The sequence below is a fragment of the Neolamprologus brichardi genome, chromosome 18, assembly GCF_056152115.1.
Source record: "Neolamprologus brichardi isolate AB-2024 chromosome 18, ASM5615211v1, whole genome shotgun sequence".
Classification (NCBI taxonomy): domain Eukaryota; kingdom Metazoa; phylum Chordata; class Actinopteri; order Cichliformes; family Cichlidae; genus Neolamprologus; species Neolamprologus brichardi.
Genome location: NC_142121.1, coordinates 28,630,862 through 28,637,672, shown reverse-complemented (window position 1 = coordinate 28,637,672; position 6,811 = coordinate 28,630,862).

Sequence of the window (6,811 nt, the reverse complement as noted above, 5' to 3'; positions counted from 1 at the left end):
TTGTTATGGCACTTTCAGTCCTCCACAGTGTGTCTGTGTGGACGTGTGTATTTGCTTGTAATTATATGCGCACCTTGAATGAGAGGCAGATGGTCAAGAGCTGGTGGAGAACATATTATTGGCTTCAGGTCAAAGAGAGGCCGGGGAAAGGAGTTATCAGCATGCCGGTCTCCATGAGCCACTCCATCATGGCCTTGAATCATCGATTACCCATGCTTGACTGCAAACAGCGTTTGGACAAGACGGTGGCATCTGCTTACCATATCTAAGCTCATAAATCTGGGCCCTACTGTATCCGGTTTAAGACGTGCCAGAACGCAAAGTGCTGTTCAGCAAAGTCCAAGAAGAAGCCAAAGACAGCAGCGCACATGTTCAGTCTGATGCCGCATTAAATGTGTTTCTAAGGAATTCCTTGTCCTTTCATTCTCTCTAGCACGAGACTGCACGGCCCAGTGAGATGAGCCAAAGATATTCTGTTATTCAAGATAAAACTAAATCAGGGTCTGTACTTGGGAAAGTTGCAAACTATTCAACTAAATCAGGGAAAATCTTTCAGAGATTTTCTTAATTTTCCTCATTCGAGGCAGTTTGAATTATGTTCCAAAGGGGAAGGAGGCTGTTGTTAAAATGTCATTATTTCAGGGGAAATAGTGGCCCTCTTACATAACACATCTTTAAACAGCCACATACTTTCCAGACCACAGATGGAATGAGGGCTGGTTTTGTAGTGAGGAAAAGAAGAATTTACTGAAAGTGTTGAATGTACACGTTAGAGGAACTGAAGTCCTGTAAACAAATACTTTAAAAACAACACATCTGTAGGGTGACACTGCATCAGGAGCTACTATTAGAATTGCAGAAACAGAAATTCCATAATTTTCATGCTGTGTATTTACAGTATGTGAGGCAATGCCACAAAAGACACTGATATTAGCTGTGGGCAGGTTACAAATTTGAAACCTTAAAACACTGAACTGTGCCGTAATTGGTGCAGGCACTGCAATCAGACACTGCAATCAGACACTTCTTCAATTTTAATGGGATCTTTCTTAAAACATTGTCATTGCAACTCCAGACTGAAATATCTCCAGAGGTCTTGGGTATATTCTGGAGATTCACATCGCTTTGAGATTAAATGTAAAGTGGTCAAAATTCCAAACTCTTCCTAATTAGGATTATTGGGTGATTTTAACTTTGAGATCAAAGTACAATCTACCTACAGACCAAGTAGCATGGCTTGTTATTCCAGCCATCTATCTGTTTTCTTAACCACTTATTCAATATAAGACTGTAGGATGCTGGAGCCTGTCCCAGCTGGAGTGCACCCTGGTCAGGTCACAAGTCTTCAACACAGAGACAGACAGCCATTCACATCCATAATCACACCCACGGGCAACTTAGAAGCACCAATAAACAGAACAAAAGTTTAGGTAAGGTTATGATTTGTAACAGTGCAGATTTTTTTCCAGCTTTTTTTTCACATGAGCAGTTTCATATCTTCTATCTTTTTTTCTTCATAATTTGACAGTGTTCACAGTTACAGGCCCTCAGAAATCTCACTTTTATCCTTTATTTTCTGTAACCAACTTTGAGCATCAGTATCATGAGATATAACATATATATAAGCAACAAGCTAATGTCTGTGACATAGAAAAAGAGAAACAGTTTGTTCTTTGATCTCATAAACATGAAGCAATAATTCTGAGTAAAGTGCATCAGAGATATTTAAAAAAAAAAAAAAAACAGGTTTATTTATTCAAATAATTAATCAATATGGAAAATCTTTGTTATAAACTGAATCTATACCAATCAAGTACATTTCATTTGAACAGACTGCATTAAATTTAATGTTTTACATTGTACTTATGCAACAAAATTACATAGGGAATTTACATGGAATTAAACTACTTAAAGTCAGTATTTGGGGGAATTTGTTTTTGGACTGTGTTTTACATATTTCCCGATAATTCACTGGATAAAACTTTAAACTGAAAACTTTCAAATCCCACATCTCTACATGGATCACGTGACTGCTTAAAAATCATGGCAATTTTGAGGCTAGCCTCATCTTCTAGCTCAGGGGTGTCGAACTCCAGGCCTCAAGGGCCGGTGTCCTGCAGGTTTTAGATATTACCCTGGGTCAACACACCTGAATAAAATAATTAGTTCATTACCAGGCAACTGGAAAACTTCCAGACATGTTGGGGAGGTCATTTAGCCATTTTAATCAGCTGTGTTGGATCAAGGACACATCTAAAACCTGCAGGACACTGGCCCTTGAGGCCTGGAGTTCGACACCCGTGTTCTAGCTGACTTCTTCTGTGTAAAAATTATTTTCTATAAAGTCTGATTTCAACCAACAATTAAAATGAAAAGAGGAAAAATTAAACTAAAAAAAGATTTCGGTTTAAGGCTGTGACACACTATGTGGGTGTTTTGGCAGCAGTTCCTGTCAGACCCAAAATATATTTCTAACCCTTGAAATTTTCACGCAGCAACCTCTTGTACATAATAAGTTATGAGGGTTTAAAAAAACTTTAGAGAGTTAAAGAGCTCACTAACAAAATAACCGATAGGGAGGACTCTCTATGAGATGTGAGTGATCTATCATCTACCCAGCAATTAATGCTCCAGACAGACTCATCGCTCCCTGTCTCCTGCCTTGTCATGGCGTGCAGAAATGCATCACTACCCATGATGCAGAGGGCTCTTTTAGAGTTAACTAAGTTGCATCACTACTGTGTTATGCCATTTGAATTTTAAATCCTTGCGTTTGCAACTGTGTTTTCACAAAGGAGACGCTGGCGCCATGCCAGTCTGCCTCTCTGGGTAATAAGAATGTCTGGTGTAACACCTGTGACGCTAAACAACACCTACTGCTCTGCTGTTAGATTTCAGGTGTGCAGGCACGCGGTCCACTGTGATTATATCCTCACATTCATAGCAGACAGCGAGACATTTGTAATGCTTTTCTTAAAAACACCTCACAGTGACTTCCCCCTTGAGTCTGAACCCTAAAGTACAGAACTGCAGTTTTTAATCATACCACAGCAATGCTTGCAACAAATCAAATATGCTTGAGTCATTTGAGCTTGGATCGCACCACGTGTGAAGTGTCCAGACTTTCTCACTTTCCTCTCCGAAGCTCGCGTTTCCAGTCAACAGTTGCAGTCAGAGCACTGAGGCACTTTGTTCAAATGTCCCCGACACAATGAGGGGGGAGGTTGCAGGTGTTAAACCACGGAGCACTCGCCAGCCCTCAGGCGACTGCTTGCTTTATGTCTGCTTTACACTGCAAGTCAGCGAGCCAAACGAAGACAGCTTCCCATGTAAACGCACGTTGTGCAACACTTCACACCTGTGAGTGCAACTATGCAGAGCCAATGAAAGCTCTGTGTGGGTGTTTCTCGATTTGCTTTTCAGCGACCGCTGGAAAAGTGATGCGTCTGTGTTTTGGTGCCGTGCGAGAAAAGCAGGCACGTAATTTGTTTTCAAGCTTTCCCGCTCGCAGAACTCGATATTCAAACTGCACATTAGAGTCTGGTGGAGTGTATTTTATTTTCCCTGCCTTTTGACATTCAGCTGTTGCACGTTTCTCTTCTTTTTTTTCTCTCTTTCTTCTTGTGTCATGCCAATGTCATCAGCCCCATCATTACTCCCCCTTTTTCCCCCTGTTGCATAATATTATATAATTCATATTCAAACAAATACAGCCCTTAAACCGTCCCCTCAAAGTTGAATAATGGAAATCGTGCTGAATGCCAAAGGATTCTGGGATTGCATTTTCAATGGGCCTCAGCTACTAACTTTTCCATCTTATTTTTATTGCTCTTTTTTTTAATTCCTCTACATTTTCGATTCTTATTCAATGGAAAAGCTGATAACATTTTTGTAAGAACAGTCTGCACATCTGAGAGGAACACAGTCCTGCACATATCAGCTGTAAAAGGGCAAACTGTCATTCTCGCTTTGGTTATGCAGATTAAAAACAGGATGTGCACTTCAGTCAGTGTTGGTGGAGCTGAAGGGGGCGTTTTTATGTTGTTGTTTATGGACAGAATTAAACTAGCTGTTTCCTAAGTGAAGCTAAACACATTATAATTATATCTTCTTATATCAGCTCCTAAAATTTGGTAAATACACCCTCAGATAAATAACAACGCATGGCATATTGTACTGTGTTGTCATTTATTTAACAAAAACTAAGTCGACATGCAGTGTGTCAAAAAGTCCCGCCTTACTATTTAAGAAGGTAAGTAAGTATCAGCCAAGTGCTGCTACTTAAATGCACTTTATGAACTGATCATCAGGGAGTGTGAGCACCTCAATAAAAGCAGTTTTGGCAGTTTGCTGGTCTGGAGCACTCGATTGCCAGAAAGTGCATCATTCTACAGTGAGATAGATCACAGGAAATTCATCCTATGGTCAGAAACTGAATAAAAAGCATGTTAAATATTCATGACAGTACAATTAAATAAACACTGGCTAAGTTTGACTTGTTTGACAGGGTTCCTGGAAGAAATCCTGTCCTCTCCTGTAAAGAGAACATCACAGCATGGCTACAAAGCTGCACTTGAATAAACCACAAGACTTCTGAAACTAGACAGTCAAGACCAAAGTGGAGATGTTCTGCCGTAACGTCCATCGCTGCATTTAGCAAAAAACAAATTTAGCAAATCAGCACAAACAACCCCTCCAAAAAGAGGGAGGGGTGATGATTTGGACTTGCTTTGCAGGCACAGGACCTGGGCATCTTGCAGTCAGTAAGTTGAACATGGACTTGTCTGTATACCAAAATATTTTAAAGTCAAACCTGAAGCCTGACAGCTAAACTTTGGCCCAAATTAGGTCATGCAGCAGGTCAATAATCACAAACACAGAAGCAAATCTACAACAGAATGACCCAAAAAAGTATCAGGTGACTGCAGTGATCCAGACAAAGTTCAGACCTTCAACCTGATTGAAATGCTGTGGAAAGGCCTTAAGAGGTTGTCCACAATCCTAAATGAATAGAAGCAATGTTGTAAAGTATAGTGGGACAAAATTAATTCACAACAGTGTGAGAGATTTAAAAAATCATACAGACAATGATTACTGCAAGATATTGCTGATAAACATGTTATTACAGCCCACTGATCGTGGTGTGTACTTAGTTTGCACAACTTCTTCTGCATTTTGGTTTAGCGTTTGTTAAATAAGTAATGACACAGATGCATCATTTGCTACTTAGATTTATGCAGCAAAGGATGCAGAATTAAGATTTATGTAAAACCAGGCCAAATAACCATTTGGCAGAAATATGGGCCCATAAAATATGCCTGAAATCTTGGATTTTTGTTTTCCTCAATGTAAAAATCAAATTGCTTCAAAGACAAGTAAACCAGCTGGAACAAGATGAAATATTCACAGTAATAATAACAAGCAGTGCGGAATAAGGGGGAAATAATTGAGAATATTATGTCTAGGGGAAACACATTAATAAACAACTCATGTATAAATGCAGCTTCACAGACTTTACTAACTTACAAACCTTTAAAAAGCCTGCATGGCCTCTCCTGTGGAAAAAGTTACGTATTCCATGTGATCCTCTCTTCTCTTTGAGGACAACCAAGGAGCTGGCGCTCGCTTTGTACAGGACGCTTGAGTCATTATGTTACATAAGAAAAACACACCTCAGTAGTAAAAACACTGTGGAATGGTGACTTTCCACAGTAAAAAAAGAGTAACAGCAAATTGATCTTGTGGAACTAAATACAGATGTGCATTTCAAGTCTCTATTGCTGAAAAAAACAGGTTCTTTATTTATTAATCATAAACAATATTTTGCAACAATTGTGGAAACAATTAGCAAAATAGAGGAGAAATGAAATGCTACCAATTCATAATGCAAACTTATGACCTATAGTCGTAACTGTGGGGATATATTTCAAAGGGGAGTGTTGTGGAGATGACATAACATCTGTGAGCTGGGTTATAGCAATCTGAAGAAAGCGATGCATGAATAACATAAACTGTAATATGCACTTTGGTTATGCATGCTGTCTTTCTGGTCCTTTCTGGCTAAACATGCATACAGCAGCTGTTTTCAAAGCATTATAGCAAGGATTTCTGAGTTCTGAGACGATTAATGACAACTAGCTATTGTTGATCTCAGCAAAGTTTTTGAATTTATCTGACTGAAAGTAAAAATTTGCAGTTATAACAGGGATTTCTAAGTTGAACACAAGACTACTATAGATGGAGACCACAGAAGGCGAATTTTCTCTTGTGGAAACCTTGTAATTAACAGCACCACACCAGCGTGGCTCCTTGTGAGTGTATATCAATGTGCTTTGGACTTGTATGAGCAAGAAAAGCCTAATTAACTGTTTGTAAAACTTGAGTGTAAAACATTTAACTGCTGAAGATGAAATTGAAATGTATGCATATATACATATATATATATATATATAGACTTTAACTTTCAGTATGCACGCCCTGTATGCACATAATATCCACAATGAAGTATCACTCGATCACTTAAAATATACTTCTTTTATATTTCAGACAATGGATATTAGGGGTGTAACAGTTCTCCAAAATCATAGTTTGGTTAATACATTGACGCTGGGGCCACAGCATTTGTTGGTGCCTCAATATTTGGTATTAACAACAAATAAAAGTAAAAAATAAAAACAGGAAAACAGACTTTTTGTACCACAGGCCTGATCACTTGATCATGATTGTGTCACGAACAAAAAATAAACTCTACATTATTCTGATGTATGTATTTCCAGTTTATGTTACATGAACGATGTACAACGATTCCAAC